Raw genomic sequence first — 15633 nt, forward strand, 5'->3', positions numbered from 1 at the left:
AGACAACCTATGGAATGGGAGAAGATACTTGCAAATGATAAAACAGAAAAGGAATTAATCTCTAAAATATATAAACAGCTCAACAACAACAAAACAAACAACCCAATTGAAAAATGGGCAAAGACCTTAATAGACATTTCTCCAAAGAAGACATACAGATGGCCAGTAGACACATGAAAAGATGCTTAGCATAGCTAATTATTAGAGAAATGCAATCAAAACTACAACAAAGTACCACCTCACACCAGTCAGAATGGCCATCACTAAAAACTCTACAAATGCTGGAGAGTGTATAGAGAAAAAGGAATCCTCCTATACTATTGGTAGGAATGTAAGCTGGTGCAGCCACTATAGAAAACATGCAGCTTCCTCCGAAAACTAAAAACAGAATTACCATATGATACAGCAATCCCACTCCTAGTCCCAGACAAAACTAAAATTCAAAGGCCCATGTACCCCCATGTTCACAGCAGCACTGTTCACAGTAGCCAAGTTATGGAAACAACCTAAATGTCCACTGACAGATGAGTGGATACAGACGATGTATACATACATACAATGGAATACTGCTCGGCTATAAAAAAGAATGAAACAATGCCATTTGCAGCATCATGGATGCAACCAGAGATGCTCCATACTGAGTGAAATAAGCTAGAAAGAAAAAGACAAATACCATATGATATCACTTAGCTGTGGAATCTAAAATATGGCACAAATGAATGTATCTACAGAACAGAAACAGACTCACAGACATAGAGAACAGACTTGCGGTTGCCAAGGTGAAGGGGGTGGGGGAGGGAAAGACTGGGAGTGGTGGATTAGCAGATGTAAACTACTATATATAGGATGGATAAGCAACAAGGTCCTACTGTATACTACCAGAAATCATATGCAATATCCTGGGATAAACCATCATGGAAAAGAACACGAATGTCTGTATCTGTCTAACTGAGTCCCTTTGCTGTACAGCAGGGATTGGTACAACATTGTAAATCTACTATACATCAATTAAAAAAAAAGAAAACAGCGTGGTGCTGGCATAAGGACAGACAGTGCTGGGACACCTACATATCCGTATGCAAAAAAAGAAGCTGGACTCCTACCAGCATACATAAAAATTAAAATGGATCAGTGACCTAAATATAAAAGGTAAAGCCATAAGATTCTTTTTTTAATATATTTTTATTGAGGTGAAATTCACATAACATTAACCATTTCAAAATGTACAATTCAGTGGCATTTAGTACAATACAGTCCCAACGTTTTGCAACCACCACCTCTAGCAAGTAGCAAGAGCATTTCTGAGAGGGCTCGTGTGGGGAAAAGAAGGTTTACATGGATGCTGGGCAGTCATTGGGTGAAATGCAATGTGTTTGCCCACCACCTCTTGCTTTGAACAACCCTGCCCCTTCTCCATGGGGTGCTGGTTGGATCTGTCAGTCCCCAAACCACCTCCTACATCCACTTAAAGGGGAGGGCATGTGATCCATGGTATCCCACAGGCAGTAGAACCTGTAAAACCATAAAATTCGTATAAGAAGACAACGGGATAAATTTTTATGAGCTTGGATTTGGCAAATGGATTCTTAGATATGACACCAAAAGCATGAGCAACAAAAGAAAAAAGATAAATTCATTCATTAAAATTAAACAAACAAACTTCTGTGCACCAAAGGACATTGTTAGGAAAGATAAGACTGGAACTTCCCTGGTGGTCCAGTGATTTAGACTTTCACTGCAGGGGGTGTGGGTTTGATCCGTGGTCAGGGTCAGGGAACTAAGATCCCCAACGCTGCGTGCATTGGGGTGGGGCTAGGGAGCCATGAGGGGGGAAGAAAGAAAAGAAAGGAAAAAAACAACCTACAAAATAGGAGAAAATACTTTCAAATCATATATCTGATAAGGATCTAGTATTCAAAATATATAAAAGACTCTTATAACTCAACAACAAATATGCAAAGAAGCCAATTTTAAAATGGGCAAAGGACTTGAATAGACATTTCTCTAAAGAAGTTATGCAAATGATTAACAAACACATGAAAAGATGTGTTGTAAGAATTGAGAATAGGTATTCAATTAAATATTCGTACATGACTGTTTATAGCAGCACTATGTGCAATAAAAAGGTGGAAACTACTCACAGCAGCACTGTTCACAATAGCCAAGTCATGGAAACAACCTAAATGTCCACTGACAGATGAATGGATACAGTGGATGTTCATCAGTGGATGAATGGATAATGTTCATCAGAGGATAAATGGATAAGCATTTATCCATGTTCATCAGTGGATGAATGGATAAGCAAAATGTAGTGTATACATACAACGAAATATCATTCAACCAAGAAAATGAAGTACTAATAAAACACAGATGAACACAAAACATATTACGCTAAGTCAAAGAAGCCAGACATACAAAGTCACACATTGCATGATTCCAATTTTATGCAACATCCAGGATAGGTAAATCAATAGAGATAGAACATAGACTGACGGATGGTTTTGTGAGGGGCTGGAGAAAGGAGGAATGGGGAATAATTGTTTAATAACAAAGTTTTTTTGGAGGTGATGAAAATGTTTTGGAACTAGACAGAGGTGATGGTTGTTCAACACTGTGAGTTTACCAAATGCCACTGGATTGTTCACTTTAAAATTAGATTATGTTATGTGAAAAAGTTGGCTTAAAGCTCAACATTCAGAAAACGAAGATCATGGCATCCGGTCCCATCACTTCATGGCAAATAGATGGGGAAACAGTGGAAACAGTATCAGACTTTTATTTTGGGGGGCTCCAAAATCACTGCAGATGGTGACTACAGCCATGAAATTAAAAGACGCTTACTCCTTGGAAGGAAAGTTATGTCCACCCTAGATAGCATATTCAAAAGCAGAGACATTACTTTGCCAACAAAGGTCCGGCTAGTCAAGGCTATGGTTTTTCCTGTGGTCATGTATGGATGTGAGAGTTGGACTGTGAAGAAGGCTGAGCGCCGAAGAATTGATGCTTTTGAACTGTGGTGTTGGAGAAGACTCTTGAGAGTCCCTTGGTCTGCAAGGAGATCCAACCAGTCCATTCTGAAGGAGATCAGCCCTGGGATTTCTTTGGAAGGAATGATGCTAAAGCTGAAACTCCAGTACTTTGGCCACCTCATGCGAAGAGTTGACTCACTGGAAAAGACTTTGATGCTGGGAGGGATTGGGGGCAGAAGGAGAAGGGGACAACAGAGGATGAGATGGCTGGATGGCATCACTGACTCGATGGACGTGAGTCTGAGTGAACTCTGGGAGTTGGTGATGGACAGGGGGGTCGCAAAGAGTCGGACATGACTGAGCAACTGAACTGAACTGAACTGATGTTAATTTTACCTCAGTCAGTTCAGTTGCTCAGTTGTGTCCGACTCTTTGGGACCCCATTAATCGCAGCATGCCAGGCTTCCCCGTCCTGTCATCAACTCCTGGAGTCTACCCAAACTCATGTCCATTGAGTCGGTGATATCATCCAACCATCTGATCCTCTGTTGTCCCCTTGTCCTCCTGCCCTCAATCTTTCCCAGCATCAGGGTCTTTTCACCGCACTAAAAAAAAAAAAATTTACCTCACTGAAAAAAAAATAGTATGGATAAAAAACAGGGAAGAATTTCACAAACTTCAAGCAAGCACAGAATTTCTGAACAGGATATAAAAAGCCCTAAGCATTAAAAAAAAAAAAAACTGATAAACTGTACTTCAGCCAAATTTAAGTCTTTGCTCATTAATAGAACAAGATGATCAAAAGCAAAGCTACAGAGTAGGGAAAGGATTCACAATACATTTATCTGATAAAGGACTCATCCTGAATATATAAAGAATTCAAACATATCAATATTAAAAGATAACCCCCCAAAAATGGGCAGAAGGCCTGAAAAAAATACTTCAAAAAAGATCTATGAATAGTCAAAAAGTACATAACATGTTTATTATAGTTAATACCCAGAGAAATACAAATTAAAACCACAGTAAGACACCACCACACACACACATGAGCGTGTGAGTTAAAGGACTGACAGGTGGCAAAGAGATGGAGTATCTGGAGTCCTCATATATAGCTGTAAAATGATACAATTACTTGAGAAAAACTTTGGAATTTTTAATAAAGATTTTTAAAAAACAAACAAACACTGACCCCCATGACTCAACCATTCCACTCTTAGGCATTTACTAGAGAGAAGTGAAAACTTATGTCCACAAAAAGTCTTGCCCAGAAGTGTTTGGTGTGTGTGTATACATACATATACATATATATATATATATATATATATATATATATATATATACATGTATCTTTAAAAATTGGACACAATCCAAAATAAACATCAACAGGAGAATGGATAACCAAATTATGGTATATTTGTACAATGGAATACTATTCGGCAATAAAAAGGAACAAAGACCTGATTCTCACAACACGAATAACATGATGGTAAACAGAATGAGAAAAAAAAATCAGACACAAGAACATATATGGTATGATTACATTTTAGAGAGTTCCATTACAGACAAAAAACTCATCTATAATGATCGAAATCAGAACAGTTGTCTCTAGGAGGAAGTGGGAAGGGGCTGGAAAAGGGGCCTCAGGGAACTTTCACGAGTAATGGGAAATCTAGATTTGAGTGATGTTTACATGGGTGTACACATTTGTCAAAATTCGCCGACTTGTACCCTTAAAAATCTATGCATTTTAAATATGTAAAATACTTCTCAATTTTTGTTTTAAAATCACTCAGGCATCAGATTTTTCTACAGCAACATTCAAAGCTAGAAGACAGTAAAGAAATGTCTACCAAGTTCTGAAGGAAGGAGTGTGGACCATGAGGAAGGTGGTCAAAGGTACAAACGTCCAGTTATAAAATAAGTAAGTACTAGGGATATAACCCGGAGAAGGCAATGGCAACCCACCCCAGTACTCTTGCCTGGAAAATCCCATGGACGGAGGAGCCTGGTAAGCTGCAGTCCATGGAGTCTCGAAGAGTCGGACACGACTGAGTGACTTCACTTTCACTTTTCACTTTCATGCATTGGAGAAGGAAATGGCAACCCAGTCCAGTGTTCTTGCCTGGAGAATCCCAGGGATGGGGGAGCCTGGTGGGCTGCCGTCTATGGGGTCGAACAGGGTCGGACATGACTGGAGCGACTTGGCAGGCAGCAGGGATATAACCTGGAGGAAGAAATGGCAACCCACCCCAGTGTTCTTGTCTTGGAAATCCTATGGACAGAGGAGCCCGGTGGGCTGTGTCCATGGGATCACAAAGGAGTCAGATGTAACTTAGTGACTAAATAACAATTAAGAGGGATATAACATGATGACTATAGTTGACAGTGGTGTGTGATACACATGGAAGTCGTGAAGAGAGTAGATTCTAAGAGTTCTCATTACAAGGAAAAGTTTTTTTTTTCTTAAATTTTTCTTTTAATTGTATCTATATGAGATGATTCTCCATGCAAGAATATTGAGTGGGTTGCCATTTCCTTCTCCAGGGGATCTCCCCAACCCAGGAATCAAACCTGGGGCTCCTGTATTGGCAGTCAAGTTCTTTACTGCTAGCGCCAGCTAGGAAGCTATGAGATGATGGATGATAAATAAACTTACTACAATAATTATTTCACAATATGCATAAATCAAGCCTTTATGATGAGCACCTTAAACTTACATAGTGATGTGTGTCAATTATATCTCAATAAAACTGGAGAAAAAAGATACAAGACAATTTTCTTTTAATTTAGAAGAGCTTGTTGGTTCACAAATTGGTCCTGTACATGGAAGGCAAGGAGAGACAGAAGAAAGAGGGAGATCATTCCAGATTAGAAGGTGGCATATTTAATAAGCAAGGGGACTTACTTTCAAGGTTCACTTTGGGCAGCTGCAGACAAGTAGATCTCTGCACACACCAACCAGGATCTTAAAAGTTTATGTAGAGGCCTTAATGAGGTTTGGTCATATACCATCCAGATGTTCTCAACAACACATTACTCCGTCAAGGCTGCATCCTTGAAACAGCTCCCACTATGGGAATGGCAGGCAGACATACATTCCAAGGACAGGGAGGAGATAAGGAGCTTCTGATTTCCTGAGTCTACCTCAAGGGTCAACCAGCTTTATGCTCTTTGGATGACCTCCTCCAACAGAGCCTAAAGAGACTCAACAACTAAAGATAATGTAGTGTCCTGGATGAGGTCCTAGAACAGAAAAAGGACATTAGGTAAAAACTAGGAAATCTGACCTCAAAATATTTAAACCAGTCAACCTTTTATTCAAGCAAAAAAGCCAAGAGGCAAATATCCTAAGGTATGTTCACTTTGTAAAAAGATTTGAGATTTACCTCTATGAATTGTGTACATTTTTCAATAAAAATTTATTTTACGTCTGTATAATGGGTATATTAATAAAATCTACTTAATATAGGTATTGGATAAAATGAAATAACCTATCAAAATATGTATAATAACATATATATAAGAGATTCTTGAACACAATAAATAATAAACGTCATTTATTGTTTACATTATAAGGATAAGAACACTCCTAGTTTACATTTTTAAAATTCTGGAAGGAGAGGGAGGAAGAGAATGGGAGTAAATATGAAAAAAAAATTAGGCAGAAGTTGATAATTCTAAAAGGTAGCTAATGGGTCCACTGAGGTATTCTACTTTTTACATATAATTTTTCATAATAAAAAGGGGGATATAACCATTGGAAGCAAGGGGGTCTTTTTATTAAGAAGAATTTCTATTAAAATTTGGCAAAGTCAACTAATAAAACCTAAGATTTGAAATCTTTCCTGGGTGGTATGGTCAACATGGTGAGTAGGAAGACCCTGAGCTCCTGGGCGTAACAAAATCACAACTCTACAAAGAAACTATTGATAAGAAAAGTCAGAAGACTAGCAGAAAAAATATACAACTAAAGATATAAAGAAAGAACCACAAGGAGTAGGAAGGGGAGAGATGTGATAGAGTCAAGATCCATATCCCCAGATGGGAGATCCACAAACAGAAGAACAATTATAGTTGCTGAGGTTCTGTCCAAGGAGTGAGTGATCTGAGCCCTGCATTGAACTCCCCAGCCCAGGAGTCTACTGCATTTATATACAATTAGAACAAACTATCAGCAAAAGAAATTAATAAAACAATTGCATTTACAATCACATCAAAAGAAATAAAATACCTAGGAATAAATCTAAGGAGGTAAAAGATCTGTATTCGGAAAACTTTAAGAGGCTGATGAAAGAAACTGAAGATGACACAAAATGATAGAAAGATATATCATGTTCATGGATTAGAAGAATTAACACTGTTAAAATGACCATACTATCCAAAGCAATCTACAAATTCCGTGAAATCTCTATCAATACACCAATGGCATTCTTCACAGATCTAGAACAAATAATTCTAAAAATTTTAATAAAATATGAAAGTGCTCAAATAACCAAAACAATCTCGATAAAGAAGAACATAACTGAAGGTATCAGACTCTCTGATTCCAAACTATATTATAAAGCTACAGTCATCAAAACAATATGCACTGGTGTAAAAACAAGACACACAGATCAATGGAACAGAATAGAGAGCCCACAAATGAATCCACACATATATGGGCTCATTATATTAATGATTATATGGGCAATTAAACTATGACAAAGGAGGCAAGAATACACAATGGAAAAAAGACAGCCTCTTCAATAAATAGCATTGGTAAAACTAGATAGCTGCATGCAAAAGAATCAAACTGGACTACTTCCTTACATCATGTACAAAAATAAATTCAAAATGCATTTAAAAACAAAATATAATATTGTATGTCAACTATACTTCAATAAAAAATAAAAATAAATGGATTAAAAAATAAAATAAAAGGCTTAAATTTAACACCTAAAACCATAAAACTTCTAGAAGAAAACATAAGCTGTAAGTTTTTTGACACTGGTCTTGATAATTTTTTTGCATGTGTCTCCTCAGGCAAGGGAAACAAAACCAAATGGGACTATATCAAACTAAAAAGCTTTTGCACAGTAAAGGAAACTATTAACGAAGTGAAAAGGCCACTTACTGAATTACAGAAGATATAACTGCAAATGATCTATCTGATAAGGGGTTAATATCCAAAATATACAAAAACTCAAACAACTCAAGATAGAAAGAATACACCCAACTCTCACATCCATACGTGACTCCTGGAAAAACCACAGCTTTGACAAAATGGACCTTTGTTGGCAAAGTACTGTCTCTGCTTTTTAATATGCTGTCTAGGCTAGTTATAGCTTTTCTTCCAAGGAGCAAGCATCTTTTAATTTCATGGCTGCAGTCACCATCTGCAGTGATTTTGGAGCCCCCCAAAATAAAGTCTGTCACCATTTCCATTGTTTTCCCATCTATTTGCCATGAAGTGATGGGACCAGATGCCATGGTCTTAGTTTTCTGAATGTTGAGCTTTAAGCCAACTTATTCACTCTCCACTTTCACTTTCATCAAGAGGCTCTTTAATTCTTCTTCACTTTCTGTCATAAGGGTGGTGTCATCCACATATCTGAGGTTATTGATATTTCTCCCAGCAATCTTGACTCCAGCTTGTGCTTCATCCAGCCCAGCATTTCTCATGATGTACTCTGCATATAAGTTAAATAAGCAGGGTGACAATATTCAGCCTTGATCTACTCCTTTCCCATTTTCTTCATTACCTCCATCATAGTTTGGTCTCAGGTCAAACAACAGGGAGGGAACACAGCCCCACACATCAACAGAAAATTGGATTAAAGATTTACTGAGCATGGCCCCGCCCATCAGAACAAGACCCAGTTTCTCCCACAGTCAGTCTCTCCCATCAGGAAGTTTCCATAAGCCTCTTATCCTTATTCGTCAAAGAGCAGACAGAATGAAAACCACAATCACAGAAAACTAATCAAACTGATCACATGGACCACAGCCTTGTCTAATTCAATGAAACTATGAGCCATGCCATGTAGGGCCACCCAAGACGGATGGGTCATGGTGGAGAGTTCTGACAAAATATGGTCCACTGGAGAAGGGAATGGCAAACCACTTCAGTATTCTTGCCTTGAGAACCCCATGAACAGTGTGAAAAGGCAATAAGATATGACAGTGAAAGATGAACTCCTCAGGTCGGTAGACGTCCACAACATGCTACTGGAGATCAGTGGAGAAATAACTCCAGAAAGAATGAAGAGACAGACCCAAAGCAAAAACAACTCCCAGTTGTTGATGTGACTGGTGATGGAAGTAAAGTCCAATGCTGTAAAGAGCAATATTGCATAGGAACCTGGAATGTTAGGTCCATGAATCAAGGAAAATTGGAAGTGGTCAAACAGGAGATGGCAAGGGTGAACATTGACATTTCAGGAATCAGTGAACTAAAATGGACTGGAATGGGCAAGTTTAACTTATATCTACTACTGTGGGCAAGAATCCCTTAGAAGAAATGGAGTAGCCCTCATAGTTAACAAAAGAGTCCAAAATGCAGTACCTGGATGCTGTTAGGTAGGTAGAATAGGGAAAAGGAGTCCAAAATGGCAGTGGCTAAAAGACAAGGAAGGGAAAACCTGTGAATAGAACAAAGGAAGGTCAAAGGAAGTTCCGAGGACCAGAGTGAAGACTTAAGGTAGAACAAACAGCACTCCTGGCTAAGCCCAATTTGCATAGGGCAGGCCCAGGTGGAGGAAAAAACATATAAAAGGAGGAACCAACGCACTCTCTCTGTCTCTCTCTCTCCCATGTGTATGCGCCCTTTCTTTCTCTCTCCCTCTCTCTCTCTCCCTCCCCTGCACGCTTCTCCACTCTCTTCTCTTCGAGTCTTTGGGTTGGCATGCCCTCACGCTTCAAAGATGGATTCTCCTGCTATCTTCTAAATAAAATAGAGCTGTAACACTGATTTGCCTAAGAGCTATAACACGGTTTTTCCAAGACCCGAGAGCTGTGACGCACCGAGGGCTTTAATGTCCGTCGCTCCAAATCTTTGTTGTGACGAGACAAAGAACCAAGGAACATACGCTCGCGTGACAGGTGCAATCTCAAAAACGACAGAATGATCTCAGTTTGTTTCCAAGGCAAACCATTCAATATCACAGTAATCCAAGTCTATGCCCCAACCAGTAATGCTGAAGAGGATGAAGTTGAGTGGTTCTATGAAGACCTACAAGACCTTCTAGAACTAACACCCAAAAAAGATGTCCTTTTCATTACAGGGGACTAGAATGCAAAAGTAGGAAGTCAAGAGACACCTGGAGTAACAGGCAAATTTGGTCTTGGAGTACAAAATGAAGCTGGGCAGTGGCTAAAAGAGTTTTGCCAAGAGAATGCACTGGTCATAGCAAACACCCTCTTCCAACAACACAAGAGAAGACTCTACACATGGACATCACCAGATGGTCAATACAGAAATTAGATTGATTATATTCTTTGCAGCCAAAGATGGAGAAGCTCTATACAGTCAGCAAAAACAAGACCGGGAGCTGACTGTGGCTCAGATCATGAACTCCTTATTGCCAAATTCAGACTTAAATTGAAGAAAGTAGGGAAAACCACTAGATCATTCAGGTATGACCTAAATCAAATCCCTTATGATTATACAGTGGAAATGACAAATAAACTCCAGGGATTAGATCTGATAGACAAGACTGCCTGAAGAACTATGGACAGAGGTTCGTGACATTGTACAGGAGGCAGTGATTAAGACCATCCCCAAGAAAAAGAAATGCAGAAAGGCAAAATGGTTGTCTGAGGAGGCCTTACAAATAGCTGAGGAAAGAAGAGAAGCTAAAGGCAAAGGAGAAAAGGAAAGATATTACCCATTTGAATGCAGAGTTCCAAAGAACAGCAAGGAGAGATAAGAAAGCCTTCCTCAGGGATCAATGCAAAGAAATAAAGAAAAACAACAGAATGGGAAAGATCTTTTCAAGACAATTAGAGATACCAAGGGAACATTTCAAGCAAAGATGGGCATAATAAAGGACAGAAATAGTATGGACCCAACAGAAGCAGAAGATAGTAAGAAGAGGTGGCAAGAATACACAGAAGAACTAAACGAAAAAGTTCTTCATGACCCAGATAATCATGATGGTGTGATCACCTACCTAGAGCCAGACATCCCGGAATGCAAAGTCAAGTGGACCAGTTGAGCTATTTCAAATCCTCAAAGATGATGCTGTGAAAGTGCACTCAATATGCCAGCAAATTTGGAAAACTCGGCAGTGGCCACAGGATTGGAAAAGGTCAGTTTTCATTCCAATCCCAAAGAAGGGCAATTCCGAAGAATGTTCAAACTACTGCATGATTGCACTCATCTCACACACTAGTGAAGTAATGTTCAAAATTCTCCAAGTAAGGCTTCAACATTATGTGAACTGTGAACTTCCAGATGTTCAAGCTGGATTTAGAAAAGGCAGAGGAGGTTTGACAGACAAATTGCCAACATCTGTTGGATCATCGAGAAAGCAGGAGAGTTCCAAAAAATCTACTTCTGCTTTATCGGCTACGTGAAAGCCTTTGACTGTGTGGATTACAACAAACTGTGGAAAATATTAAAGAGATGGGAATACCAGACCACCTTACCTGCCTCCTGAGAAATTTGTATGCAGGTCAAGAAGCAACAGTTAGAACTGGATATGGAACAACAGACTGGTTCAAAATTTGGAATAAATATTAGATGACTAAGTAAGTTTGTTTGGTTGTTATTTAGTCGCTATACCACGTGTGCTCTTTTACGACCCCATGGACTGTAGCCCTCCAAGATCTTCTGTCCAAAGGATTCTCCAGGCAAGTATACTGGAGTGGGTTTCTATTTCCTTTCCAGGGAATCTTCCCAACCCAGGGATCAGACCCTGAATTGTGTCTCCTGAATTGGCAGGCAGATTCTTTACCACTGAGCCACCAAACAGAATTTAAACATGATGAAACTGATGAAATCTAACAGGGAAAAACTACTAATCAATGCTCTAATTTCATTTTAATGCAGTGTAAAATTACTAATTCATGAGAAATGTTCTCAATTTCTCAACAAGGAATTAATCAATCAATATAGTCTAAAATGAGAATATGGTTAATAAAAAAGAAATCATAATGCTGCAAGACTGCCAGGGTGAGTTTCAGATTTTGTGAATCAAGCTCACAAGACACAAGAGGCTGTCCCAACACCAAATTTATTTCACTTGGAGAAATGATCCAGGACTGGGATCTCAGTGTCCCAAGGTTCATGAAATTCAGAGTCTCTCATACCATCATCCCTGAGGGATGGGAAACAATGTGAGTACAGACGCGAGCACAGAAAAGGTACAGTGTCTGGGCTCCCTTCTCTGAAATACCTCAACAGCCCCATAGCATCTGTGTCCATCTGCCTTGCGCCCATCCTTGCATTGGCAATGCACCAGTGACAGGTTAGACAATCAGCAACCCTCGGACCAGATGCAGTGGGCCTCAGAAAGGGCTAGCATCAGCTCATCCTCTTCTTGTTCATGTTGCAAGAAGGTTGACCACAGGTCAAACTCTCCTTCAATTCCCTGAGACTAAAGGGATATTCACCTCTAAATTTCACTGTCTCTTTTGTTAAACATACAGAGATCTTTCAGGGGAAAAATATCTTTAAAGGTGAAGAAATGTATGTGAAGTTCAGAGTTTACTCAGTTTCACTTCACATTCACTTCCTTCAATTAGAATCAAGTAAAATTAGATCTTAACTAAAAAAATAATCATAAACATATGGCACGATCCCACTTTTATGAAAGTATTTCTATCTCCATTCTATCTGTAAAAATGCATAGAAATATGTTTAGGATGCTGTAAAAGAAATGTCAGTGATGGTTATACTTGAGTGATGAAACGAGGCAATATTTTTATTTTTATTTTGTACTTTTCTGCTTAAATTGTTTATGAGAATTGTTTTCACAGAAAGAATAAAGCGATTTTTCTTTAAAACAAAAACCAAAGCAAACAAAGAAAAAAACCCTGACATTTTGGCAAGAGTCCTCAGGTTTAAAGCTTCCATGTTTACTTTCTTCCTCTTGCTCCTCCCGCCTTCCCCAACCCCAAGCTGCCTCTGTTTTACTCTTCCCTCTCTTACCATTCCCTTTAACACCCCTGCCCCTTTTCTCCTTGCCCTGCTTTCCCCAGTTCTAGCCCCTCTTCCCTAGACTGAGAAAATGCCATCGCTGGCCCACAAGGGTAGGAATGGGAGGCTCCTTCCCTTTTTCTGTAGGAGGTTGGGGGTGGACACATTTTTTTTTTTCAGACCCTCAGTGTCCCTTCCTTTCCCCCCTACTTCTCACAACCCCCGCCCCCAGGAGCTGAAGTGAGAGCAGCCACAGTGAAGCCGGAGGAATGGACAGAGAGCTCTGACCTGAAAGGAGCTCTGCGGCAAACTTCTGACACAATTTGGCCAGGGGAAGAGCTTGAATCTTCTTCCAGGCTGTGCGTCATACCCTTAGCTCTACTTTTTGTCCCCAACACCTCTGCTATTGAGTTGCCATATTCTCTCAAGGATCTGCCTCTGCGGAGGGTTCACTGCCTCCCTACCCCGTACAGGGAGGAGCAGCGAGCAGAGTGGCTTGAACCACCCTCACCCAAGCCCCGTGTTGACAGAGATCCAAGTCCACCCAGACAGGCTGACGGCTACCTACAGTTTACCGCAAGAAATTTCCCTCCAGGACTTTCCTGGTGGTCCAGTGGTTAAGAATCTCCCTGCCAATAGAGGAGACACGGGTTCCATCCCTGGTCCGGGAAAATCCCACATGCCGCGGAGCAACTAAACCCGCGAGTCGAGAGCCTGTTGTCCGCAACAAGAAGCCACCGCACTGAGAATCCTGCGTGCCTCAGCGCAGAGTGGCCCCGGCTCGCCTCTGGCGCAACTAGAGAAACCCGCGCAGCAACAAAAACCAACCACGGCCAATAATAATAATAATAATAAATAATTAAAAAAAAAATCCATCTGCCAATGCAAGAGACAGGTTCGATTCCTGATCCCGGAAGATCCCTCACACCACCGTGCAACGAAGCCCGGGAGCCGCAACTACTGAAGCCCGCGCTCCCTAAAGCCTGTGCTTCCCAACAAGAGAAGCCACCGCCATCAGCCCGGGCACTGCAACGAGGAGTAGCCCCAGCTACCCCTCAATTAGAAAGAGCCAGAGCAACAACCAAGACCCAGTGTGGTAAAATTAATTAATTAATTAAATTAAATTTTAAAATTCCCTCCATTAAACACACACACACACACACATCCCCCTAGCGGGTGACTGGGTCATGAGGCAGACTAAAGAATAGGAACATTTCAGGTACACAGTTAAGAGTGTAACACCGCCCCTTCCCCACAGCTTCGCTAACGAACTTATTTAAAGTTGCCCTTTATGCTTCAACTAGTCTCCATCCCAAGCTCACTCTGATTTTCGCGCCTCACTCGCTGTAAATGGGGGGAAAGAACTCTGTCAGATACTTTTCAACCTCGCCGCTCGCTCCTGCACTTCTCATTGTTGCAAGGTACGTCAGAAAAAAGCTGCCAACCATTCGCACAGGCAGCTACGGACTGCAACCGTAGGAGCTTTCCCTCAGGGTTTGCCTTATTCACCATTTAATTAGCCGCCAGGACGTTCAACTCGGTGGAAATACAAAATGCAGCCTTACTTAAACGGACTGTGAGGAACATCGCGCTGTGGCCTTGCCGCGGTTCCTTCAAGAGCCCTCTGGCGCCACAAGCCGTCTGGGTGTCGGGAGCCGGAAGGTTCCGCCCCGTGTCGTCCGGGCAACTGACGTTCGCTGCGCAGCCTCTAGCACCTTGGCGTCTTCTCGCAGTCGCGCACGGTCACGGAGTTCAGCCCACCCTCTCTGCGGTCCGCCACAGCGGCCAGCAGCCGGCCCCGCCCCTACGCAGCCTCGCCCTATGGCGACGCGGCGGAGGCGGGACTGGGTTGCTCTCGGGGGCCACGCCCCCGGGATCCACGCCCCGGCGGTAACCCTCGTTTGCTGCCGCGCGGGTCTCTCTACAGGGTTGCCCGATTGGAAGGGTCCTCGAAGGGACGCCGGGGCCTCGGTCCCCCTAAGAGCAGACACGGTGCCTCCACCTCGCCCCGCCATATCCCCTCCCTGAGCGGAGTCCTGCTATTGGCTGGTCTAAGGGAGCAGGGCTCAGGTGAGATTCTCCGCCTACGACACCTGTCGTGGAGTGGGGATGCCAAGGGAGGGGAGGGAGGAGGGGCCCAGGGAAGGAAAGGGATGTGGCCTACAGACTTGAGCACCGACTTGAGGAATTCTTCACTCGCCTCCTGCCCTTCTTTCCCATCCCCAGGCCTCTGGGCCCTTCTCTCTGGATGGGTAGCAGGGATAGAAGGAGATTCTTCACTGACTACCCGTTTGTACCTTTTTAGCTGTGAACCCGGAGAAGGCAATGGCACCCCACTCCAGTACTTTTGCCTGGAAAATCCCATGGATGGAGGAGCCTGGTGGGCTGCAGTCCATGGGGTCGCTAGAGTCGGACACGACTGAGCGACTTCCCTTTCACTTTTCACTTTCATGCATTGGAGAAGGAAATGGCAACCCACTCCAGTGTTCTTGCCTGGAGAATCCCAGGGACGGGGGAGCCTGGTGGGCTGCCGTCTATGGG

General features: G+C 41.7%; 1 long non-coding RNA gene across 2 annotated transcripts; it reads right to left on the reverse strand.

Annotated features, from left to right (window-relative positions):
• Positions 1–1179: 1179 nt before the first annotated feature.
• Positions 1180–14874, reverse strand: LOC129634966 (uncharacterized). Of its 2 annotated transcripts, XR_008706030.1 has the most exons (4): positions 14658–14874; positions 5878–6215; positions 4938–5196; positions 1180–1512 (listed from the first exon to the last, which is right to left on the reverse strand). It is a non-coding gene; the product is annotated as an uncharacterized LOC129634966 (long non-coding RNA). The 2 variants fall into 2 exon arrangements; XR_008706031.1 differs by lacking the exon at positions 4938–5196.
• Between the last annotated feature and the right edge of the window lie 759 nt (positions 14875–15633).

Source organism: Bubalus kerabau, chromosome 20 (genome assembly GCF_029407905.1).
Source record: "Bubalus kerabau isolate K-KA32 ecotype Philippines breed swamp buffalo chromosome 20, PCC_UOA_SB_1v2, whole genome shotgun sequence".
NCBI classification, from domain to species: Eukaryota; Metazoa; Chordata; class Mammalia; order Artiodactyla; family Bovidae; genus Bubalus; species Bubalus kerabau.